The sequence below is a fragment of the Python bivittatus genome, unplaced genomic scaffold, assembly GCF_059951505.1.
Source record: "Python bivittatus isolate LINGU-HERP-01145 unplaced genomic scaffold, Pbiv_v1 ctg000840_np1212, whole genome shotgun sequence".
Classification (NCBI taxonomy): Eukaryota; Metazoa; Chordata; class Lepidosauria; order Squamata; family Pythonidae; genus Python; species Python bivittatus.
In genome coordinates, this window is record NW_028277113.1 from 1,706,772 (window position 1) to 1,718,113 (window position 11,342).

Sequence of the window (11,342 nt, forward strand, 5' to 3'; positions counted from 1 at the left end):
ACCAAAATATCTGAGCTTGAGCTTCATTATTGATCCTTCCAATGAGCAATCAGGGTTGATTTCCTTTAAGATTGACTGGTTTGACCTCCTAGCAGTCCAGGGGACTCTCAAGAGTCTTCTCCAGCACCACAGTTCAAAGGCATCAATTCTTCGGCGCTCGGCCTTTTTATGGTCCAGCTCTCACAGCCATACATTACTACTGGAAAAACCATAGCTTTGACTATGCGGATCTTTGTCGGCAAGGTGACGTCTCTGCTTTTTAATATGCTATCTAGGCTTGCCATAGCTTTCCTCCCAAGGAGCAAGCGTCTTTTAATTTCATGGCTGCAGTCTCCGTCTGCGGTGATCTTGGAGCCCAAATAAATGAAGTCTGTTACTGCTTCCATTTCTACCCCTTCTATTTGCCAGGAATTGATGGGTCCAGATGCCATGATCTTAGTTTTTTTAATGTTGAGTTTCAAGCCAGCTTTTGCACTCTCCTCTTTCACCCTCATCAAGAGGCTCTTTAGTTCTTCTTCACTTTCTGCCATTAGGGTGGTATCGTCCGCATATCTGAGGTTGTTGATGATTCTCCCTGCAATCTTAATTCCGGCTTGTGATTCTTCCAGCCTGGCATTTCTCATGATGTACTCTGCATATAGGTTAAATAAGCAGGGTGACAGTATACAGCCTTGTCGTACACCTTTCCCTATTTTGAACCAATCGGTTGTTCCATGACCGGTTCTAACTGTTGCTTCTTGGCCCGCATACAGATTTCTCAGGAGACAGGTAAGGTGGTCTGGTATTCCCATCTCTTTAAGAATTTGCCACAGTTTGTTGTGATCCACACAATCAAAGGCTTTTGCATATTCAATGAAGCAGAAGTAGATATTTTTCTGGAACTCTCGTGCTTTCTCCATGATCCAGCGAATGTTGGCGATTTGATCTCTAGTTCCTCTGCCTCTTCGAAACCCAGCTTGTACAACCGGTAGTTCTCGGTTCATGTATTGCTGAAGCCTAGCTTGTAGGATTTTGAGCATAACCTTGCTAGCATGTGAAATGAGTGCAATTGTGCGATAGTTTGAGCATTCTTTGGCGTTGCCCTTCTTTGGAATTGGAACGTAAACTGACCTTTTCCAATCCCGTGGCCACTGTTGCGTTTTCCAAACTTGCTGGCATATTGAGTGCAGCACTTTAACACCATCATCTTTTAGTATTTTAAATAACTCAGCTGGAATACTGTCATCTCCACTAGCTTTGTTGTTAGCAATGCTTCCTAAGGCCCACTTGACTTCACTCTCTAGGATGTCTGGCTCAAGGTCAGTGATCACACCAGCGTGGACATCAGGGACATTAAGATCTTTCTTGTATAGTTCTTCTGTGTATTCTTGCCACCTCTTCTTAATCTCTTCTGCTTCTGTTAGGTCCCTGCCTTTTTGTCCTTTATCATGCCCATCTTTGCACTAAAGGTTCCTTTCATATCTCCAATTTTCTTGTAGAGATCTCTAGTCTTCCCCATTCTATTGTTTTCCTCAATTTCTTTGCATTGTTCATTTAAGAAGGCCTTCTTATCTCTCCTGGCTATTCTCTGGAAATCTGCATTCAGTTGCTTATATCTTTCCCTTTCACCCTTGCTTTTCGCATTCCTTCTTTCCACAGCTATTTGTAAAGCCTCATCAGACAGCCATTTTGCTTTTTGCATTTCTTTTTCTTTGGGATGGTTTTAGTTGCTGCCTCCTGTACAATGTTACGGACCTCCGTCCATAGTTCTTCAGGCACTCTGTCTACCAAATCTAATCCTCTAAATCTATTCATCACCTTCACTGTGTACTCACAAGGAATATGATCTAAGTCATACCTGAGTGGTCTAGTGGTTTTCCCTACATTCTTCAATTTAAGCCTAAATTTTGCAGTAAGAAGCTCATGATCTGAGCCACAGTCAGCTCCTGGTCTTGTTTTTGCTGTCTGTATAGAGCTTCTCCATCTTTGGCTGCAAAGTATATAATCAATCTGGTTTCGGTATTGACCATCTGGTGATGTCCATGTGTAGAGTCGTCTCTTGTGTTGTTGGAAAAGAGTGTTTGCTATGACTAGCTTGTTCTCTTGACAGAACTCTATTAGCCTTTGCCCTGCTTCATTTTGTACTCCAAGGCCAAATTTGCCTGTTATTCCAATTACTCCTTGACTTCCTACTTTAGCATTCCAATCCCCTATGATGAAAAGGACATCTTTTTGGTGCTAGTTCTAGAAGGTGTTGTAGGTCTTCATAGAAGCGGTCAACGTCAGCTTCTTCAGCATCAGTGGTTGGGGCATAGACTTGGATTACTGTGATATTGAATGGTTTGCCTTGGATACGCACTGAGATCATTCTGTCGTTTTTGAGGTTGTACCCCATTACTGCCTTTCCCACTCTCTTATTCACTATGAGTGCAACTCCATTTCTTCTAAGGGTTTCTTGCCCACAGTAGTAGATATAATGGTCACCCGAATTAAATTCACCCATTCCCGTCCATTTCAGTTCGCTGATTCCCAAGATGTCGACGTTCAATCTTGTCATCTCATGTTTGACCACATCCAGCTTGCCTTGGTTCATAGATCTTACATTCCAGGTACCTATACAATATTGTTCTTTACAGCATCGGACCTTCTTTTCGCTTCCAGATACATCCACAGCTGAACGTCCTTTCGGCTTTGGCCCAGCCGCTTCACTCTTTCTGGAGCTACTTGGAAATGCCCTCCGCTCTTCCCCAGTAGCATATTGGACACCTTCCGACCTGAGGGGCTCATCTTCCGGCATCATATCTTTTAGCCTTTTAACATTGTCCATGGGGTTTTCTTGGCAAGGATACTGGAGTGGGTTGCCATTTCCTTCTCCAGTGGACCACATTTTGTCAGAACTCTCTGTCATGACCTGTCCGTCTTGGGTGGCCCTGCACGGTATAGCTGATGGCTTCACTGAGTTACGCAAGCCCCTTCGCCACGACAAGGCAGTGATCCATGAAGGGGAAGTTGCCACCTAACTACTCTAAAAAGATGGCAATAAAGAGACACAGAAAATGCTAACTTACTGCTACCATCTAGTTATCACCTGGAGTGTTGCAGGTGGATATGGAAGCCACATTCCAGATATGGAATCCCTAGCCTGGAGTTGAACTCAATTCTTGATGATTACATTGAGATATCAGTGATGTTTGCTTGGCAATGGTACAGAAATCACTTGTCACTGCCTTCTTCTGGAATATTTTCTCAACTTCTGATTTAGTCCACAACCTTGGCATTTCTTGGTGGTTTCCTATCCAAACACTAACCAGGATTGACTTAGCTGATCTTCCTAGCCCAGAAAGCATTGGCTAGGTGCTGATGGATGGATGAATGAATGAACACTACTTATAGGCAAAATAGATATCATCCTTTCCTGAATAAAACAGAATCAACAAAAATTGTACAGAGGAACTGGGGAATTGTAATTCTAAAAAATGTATGAGAGGCTGAAGTATTTTTTCCTGCTTTGTTTAATGTTTAAAAAGGTTTCCAGAGATATTTATGCAGCTTCCTTAGCAATAGTGAGACAGATTATTCCAAGAAATGGGAAAAATGGGAAGAAATCTCTACATGTAGCCCAACACAGTGCCAAGGATTTGAAAGGTTAAGCAAAGTGGGAAAAGATCCTTACCCACCTCATATTTTTCAAAAAATAACTGCAATTCCGATTTGATTTTTCTTTAGATACACACGTGCACGCACGCATGCACACACATACATACGGAGAAATATACTGGACCTGAATAATAGCAGATTTTTCAGGATTCAGGTATTCCTAATGATCCCTTTTAGCAGAATCAGATGGGTGGAAGCCTTTAATTATCTGGAAGAAAAATAGGTAAGAGACTCTCCAGGGAAAGTTTTGATTCTGAAATCAACGGCATCATGTTACGGGACTGTATCCATGTTATGGGAGTAATATCAGAGCAGTATGTTGTAGCTAAGAATTGTTCTCAGTCCTAGGCATGCTGTGAAGAGTAATGATGTGTTGTGACAGAAGCACTGCCTCTTACAGCAAGATTTCATTGTGTGTCAAGCACTGTGTATGATTGAGACACTTAAACAGGCTGTGCCTCACTTCAGACCAGTGTCTGTCAAAAACAGCTATATATGAGCAATATGCCCTCAGATACCTAATGCCTGTTCTGGTATGCTGACACAAGGACAAAATGTGGTCATGTAGAAAGACTAAGAGAGATACACTTAATAGTTAAAAAATTGTTCTTACAATTTTTCTCTCGGTAACTGTGGTCTGCCAAGTGCTGCCTTTCTTTGAAGGCATGTCAAACACAAGGCTAAAGTGGCCACACTATGTGTACCTTGCACTTTAGGGTGGAACAAAAATAGCAAATATGTAAAGGTGAGATATGATTTAGTGCAGTCTTTGAAGGAAAAAACTGATTGCAGAAGGGAAACAGCCTTTTGTAATATGGTAGAGCTTAACAAGAACTTTACAAGAGCCCAAAGTCATTAAAACATTCCCCCCACCAAGAATTTTAGGATTACATTTCTGCATTTTTTTGTTTGGACATCATACAACAACAGAACAATATCCATCCATTGTTTTGGATGATACTTTCAAAAGATGCTGTGATCAAAGGAATCAGACTATTTATTAGGGATGTGCATACTTTCTAAGTGACTTGGAAGAGTGCTTTGGAATTCACAGGGGTATGAATTGGGCAACTCTTTAAAGGAGTCATATCTTTTTTCAGACTTCCATGTATTTTAACCATTTAACCAGCCATTATTTTAACATGACTTATTAAATCAGCTGTGTCTTTTTTTTCAGGCATGTATCAAAAGTTTAAAACAACCCCCCCTAAAAACAATGTTTTGGTTTGACTTAAATTGCCTTTCTAGCATGTTGGCGATATCATATTGAACATATGAGATGTGGATTGCCTTTACTGTCCCCCCATTTGTTCTCCATAAGATCGGCACTTATGTGTACAGATTGATCAATTGATTTACTGGGGTTTATTTATAATTCCAATCCAACAGGAATCTTGAATAGCTGTATGTATATAATTGTACTTTGACAGGGCTATTTCACATAATTGGAAACTCTGGAAAAGTAGATTGCCTGATTAGGTGAGAAAAATTTACTGCTTACAGAGAGATATATTAAACTGAATCTGTGAGGGGCAAAAAAGGTATTTAATCTATCATCCCTGATTCCCCAATTCTATGTTTACTCCAACTTCGAAAAAGTGTTTATATTTTCAGTTAAAATCTGATAAACAGAGAGTGTTCTGTTTAGAAGTTGCTTGTGGTAGTATAATTTGAAATAATGGTTCCAATAGGTGAGAGAGGGAAAATCCCACTGCAGCTGATGCAGAGGAATATCTAAATAGTAGTCACATCACATTTCTCAGCACTAGCAGTACTTAGCTGTCCTTGAAAAAACTTAGCAGAGTTGGATCTTGTTGGTAGTTGGATAGGAAACTTTCAGGAAATCCTAGGACTATAGACCAAGCTGGAAAGTAAAAAAAAAAAAAGTTCTGGAAGAGGCAATGGCACACCTCTTCTATACTGTTGCCAAAAAAACAACACTGACATATTTGTGCTGTCACCAAGAATTGGTCTTGACTTGAGGAAATCTTTACCTGTATCCACATCTCCTAGTACTCATTCAGTCCCAACTGAAGTGGCTACTTACATGTTTTGATGCACACGGGGGTTGGAACTTCTTGTTATATTCCTGTTCAAAATGTCCGGTCACTAAATAAGACTAAAAGTAGCACTAGATATTATTTAAACAAAACCAGAATGTATCAATAAGGCTGTAAGTTTTCAAATTAGCATCAAAATATTTTTGCCTGGGCACAAAACCTTCCTTTTTTAAAATAAATATTTAAATGACCAGGGAAAGTTTCAGCACTTGCTTTAGTGCAATCTTATTTCTCAGTGATCATAATTGTTCTTTGAAGGATTAGAAAAATGTGGTATGTGAAACTGTAAGAGCCTTTCACCCAGCCTCTGTTGCTGGTAACTAAGATGTATGTCAACATTCAACATCTGTACTGAGTTTTCTTGACCTGGGAAAGCTATAGCTTTTAATGATCTTTGGTGGCTTCTATGAACCAAATCCAAGGTTTCTTTGTGCCATCTACAGGATATTTGCTGAATTACTTCTAGATGTTTGAATAGTAAATGAATTCCAGCTGTTAATTATATATTAGTGGCCTCATGGATTTGTTTTTGCTTTTCCTCAGGGAAACTCTTAATTTTCTTTTGCAACGTGATGAGAAAGGCATTGGCTGGGAACCAAAGAGTTAATTTAGGAATGTTCAAGGCCATCAAATTCCACACTCTCCATGCCGGTTTCTTTGAGCTTTTCTTTTTCTTTTGAATAGCAATCTCTAATCTAGTATCACAAGAGGCTTTAGGCTATCCTGTCAACTTGAAACACAGTAGAAAGATACATAGAGAAATACAAGTTCAAAGCCCAGTGCAGCATATGGAACTCAATGCCTATGCAAGTAAACCTCTGCACTCAGGCAGCTTAAATTCTGCAAAAAGTATAAAAAGCCAAACTCCAACTCTTTTTTACTGTTACTTTTCTATATGTTTTTAGACTCTGCACGGTTTATTCTTTCCTTGTTGGTCATGGGGAATGGCAAGGTACATAGGCTATGGAAGCCTCATCCACCTGAAATCCTCTTCAGCCATCTCTCTGGCTATGAACTTCCAGGCAGGAGAAAGTATTATATAAAGTTGGAGTCAAAACACAGAATGAAAAGCCAGAGTTTCAGTAAACAAAAAGAAAAACTGGAATCGCAGAATTATACAGTTGAAAAGAGCCATTTAGAGCACTGAGGCCATTCCTCTGCTCAATAAGGCATTTGGATTAAAGCATCTCAGAGATATGGCTTTCTAAACTCCATTGGAACATACCATGAAGGTGAGTCCTCTGCTTCTAAGTAATTGACTCCACTGCAAGGGATATAGCAAAGTCAAAAACTGAAATTGAAACATTGGTGTTAGTACTGTATATTCAGAAGCTAGAACATGTGCAGCCTTCACCAACAGTAACTCCTCTTAAGATGCTTATTGTGTCTTTGGACCTAAGTGAAAACCACCTGTCATCGTAGGGCATGGTGGAACTTCAGCTTCCGACTTGGGTGGGGGACCCTCTGCTTAATAATAGTGTGAGCTTGGGGTAGGACCTGTGGCATTCTTACTCCTAATGACTCCTGTGGAAACAGCTTGACAGACTAATACAATATGGATAGAGGGGACAGTATCTGGACTCTGCTAGCATCTGTCATTCATCAAACATTCTGCACCAAAAGGGTACGTATTTAAGAAAGGAATATACTCAAAAAAGCATATTGGGATGAGTTGATTACCAAAATTTGAGGTACTTGCATTATGAACTGCATATACTAAGTAAAACTGTGTATAACATGATTTGGGAAATTTGTGGGTATTAACAGTTGCAAATTTTTTTAAAAAAATGTCTTTCAGAATCATAATAACATTGACATCCACTGGTCTATATAGTATTACATAAATGGTGCTTGCTTGTCCAGAGCTGCAATTTAGGTGATTCCCTCCCACAACATCTTTTTAAAAGGGAGATGGATTATGCAAGCCAGGTATTCACATGAATGGTTTGGCTCATACTGACTATCTGCATAGGAGATAAGAGGTATTGCTATTATGTTTTCTCATAGCCATCACCAGCTGAATGTATGACCTGGGACTAAGTGCTCAAATTCTTTTTTTTTCCCCCTTAACATTTTTTCAGCCCTTATGGTCTTAAGAAAATGATGGCAAAATTAATTCAAATTTCCCTACAAATATTTGAAAGAATCGTTGGAGTGGGTCATGAAAAGACCTTTCTCTTTAATCTCAAGATTGTAGCTGCACTTTATCTTGACAGTATTGCGATATTTTTTTGTACTTTGGAAATTTGCTTTTAATGTGTTCCTCCTCTCTGTTTTTAGTGATGGAAGACATTCCAAGCTGCTGAGATTTAATCATTCCAGCCATGTGTTTGAAGTCTCGATTAAGAAATGTTTAAAATCTGTTATCAATTAGTTAAATGGGAACCATATTGAACCTACAAAGAAATATCTTCCTGGATACATTGCTCAGACTGAAAGAAGAGGGGAAGTGTGCTGATAGTAACAAGAGCTTCAAAGGTTGCATGAGAAAAAGCATCCAATTCCAAGCTAAGTGAAATAGGCCTAATCAGCCAGAATAAGTATACCCAAGATTCTTTTAAGAAAATGAATGGGAGAAACATAAGAATCACCAGCTGCAGCATAATATGTTGTGTCTGCAGAAAAGTTCTCCTGACTATATAACCAAGGAATCATTTCCTGAGATTGAGCCATTCATATAATTTGCTCACAGGGTATGCATAATTTGTTATGACCAGGCTGCAAAAATCCAGATATTCCCTAGATGTTAGCAAAGAGTTACATTCTCTGGTTGTCCAGACTGCAGCCCAGATATTGTAACCATAGTAGTATATCATTACAGCTTTTTCGGTGTTTTAAATGTTTGTTTATTTAATCACATTTATGGAGCCACCCAACTTGACTGACTGTGGGCAAATTAGAATGAAAACAACCAATTAAAAAACAGTTGGTCAAACCAGAATAACAATAAGGAAACCAAAAAAATGAAGACACAATAGTTCAAAACAGCTAACAAAAGGAACATCTCATCCCAGCATCTGGGGGAAGCACCAGGTCTTCAAGGCTTGCTTAAAAGACGAGAGGTTCAACAATGCTAACTTCTGGGGGGATACAATTCCAGAGAGTTGGTGCCATGACAGAGAGAACATACTTCCTTGGACCCATTAAATGACATTGTTTCAAGGATGGGACTCAAAGCATGCCCATGCTGCCAGATCTTACAGGCAGGCAGAAACACAGAGATAGGTGATCCCTCAGGTAACCAGATCCTATGCCATGAGGGCTTCATAGATCACCACCAGCACCTTGAATTGCACCTGTAAGTTCATGGTAGCCAGTACAGGTCCACAGCAGAAATGTCACATGGGCATACCAAGGCACACTCATAACTGTCTGTGAACTACATTCTAACCCAGTTGCATCTTCTGAGTGGTCTTCAAGGGGAGTCCCACATAGACTACATTGCAATAATCCAAATGTGAAGTGATTTCAGCATAAGAGGCTGTGAGAAAGTAGTCCCAGTCCAAGAAAGGATGAAACTGGGCACTAAACAAATCTGGGCAAAAGCCTTCCTGGCCATAGCAGCTACTTGCTCCTCAAGCAGGAGTTGAGAATCCATGAGGACCCCCAAATTATGCACAAATTCCATCTGAGGAAGTGCAAGACTATCCAGAACTAAAGATGGCAGATCCCTGATATTGGGAAAGCTGAACATCCATAGCCACTTTGTTTTGTCAGGGTTGAGTTTAAGCCTATTCCTCTTCATCCAGATCTTCACAGCCTTTGGCCACCGGGCAATGACCTTGACAACATTGCCTGGTTGTTCTTGGTGGTTCTGGAGTCAAGCATATTGATGGTATTGGAGCCCATACTGGCAGATGATCTCATCCTATGATTTCCATAACAGGTAACAATGTCAAGGCCCAAAGCACCCCACAGGTAAGGCACCAAAGGCTCAATTTTCCACCACCTGCCAATACTGACTGAGACCAATCTAAGATAATGGAAGAAGACCACTGTAACACCATGCCTCCCACTTCTAATCTCCATAGCCAACTCAGAAAAATGACATGACTGAAGATATTGAAAGCTGCTGAGAGATTAAAAAGACCAAGGATGGTTGCACCACTCCCATTCTGGCTCTGCAATAGGTCACCCACAAATGTAATCAATGCCATCTCTGTACCATGTCCTAGCCTGAAACTGGACTGGAAAGGATCCAGATAATTTGTTTCATCTGGGGTTCTCTGAAGCTGCAACCAACCTACCTTTTCAACAACTTTCTTGGGAAATGGAAAGTTGGAAATTGGACAAAAGTTGTCCAGAACGGTTGGTTCCAGTTATGCCTTCTTTGGGAGGGAGCATATTATTACCTCTTTCAGGGCAGATGACACCAGCTCCTCACACAAAGATGTATTGACCATCATGACCAACCTCATGCCATCGCCTGAAACTTGAATAACCAGGAAGGATATGAATCTAATAAAGAGCTGGTCAGGTTGGTAGAACTCTGGACCTTGTCCACTTCCTCAACAGTTACAGGTCAAACAGCTCCCTGATAATAGGACCAGATGAAGTCTCAATCAACTCAAGACTTGCCCAGTTGGAGTACAGTCTGAGGAAACCTGAGTTATGTTATTTGCTAGGTGCTTGGAATATTCCTCATAACAACCCTGAAAATGTTTCTGCAGCTCACCTGTACCCAGCAGGGAATGAATAGCTTTTATCAGGGTCACTAGACATCTACATATAGTCTTGATAAGGGCAGAGGAAGAATAACATTTTGCTGCTCTTATCACCCCAAGGTACATAATCCCTGATATAGTGTCTTCCATTTCTTTGGAAGCTTCTTAGGATCTACAGAGAGGGAGAGGCAGCATAGGAGCAATCCAATCCAATCCAATCCAATCCAATCCAATCCAATCCAATCCAATCCAATGGCAAGTAAGGCCTTGGCTGAACTACCCACTAGATTCTTGGGAAAAGGTTCAAACTTCCTCTGGAATTTATCTGGATCTATTAGGTTGATGGCTGGCTAATCTAATAACCCCTATCTTCCTGGGAGGGCAACACCAATAAGATTAAAAGCAACCACAGAGTGATCTGACTCTTGTGTGTGAAGTCTCTTATATATGAGTGGAAGGGAGAGGAGAAAACAAATGAGAATAGTTTCTTCTCTTCCTGACCATACTCTGTGACAATCCCTCAAGATTTTAGTCCCAAATAAACAGCAAAAATAATCAGTAAAGCAAGATTGGGAGGAGAGCAATCAGCTCAACACACTATCTTTTCTGTGGCTGGCCATAACCTCATGTACATAGTGAAGTTAAGTATCTTTGTCCCAATGTTCATCACTTCATGCCTGCCTACTCTGAACTGGTTTTGTGTGAATGTCTACTCCTCTAGTTTGGAGTGATTCTACTCTTTTCCCTGGCGACCTTATATTTTATGTACAAAATCCTTATTTAAGGAGGGAAACAAGGAACTGCATCCTTCTACATATGAAGATTGCCATGAGAGCTCCTCAATCTACAAAGCCTCACTCTCAGTTGAGAACTTTGCTCACCTGTGTTTCTGTCCTCCAGTATATCATTTGCATATGGCAGCTTGATGACTGTAATGACGAAGGGATGACTGTTGAGGGATACAGAGAAGTCAGCACAATAA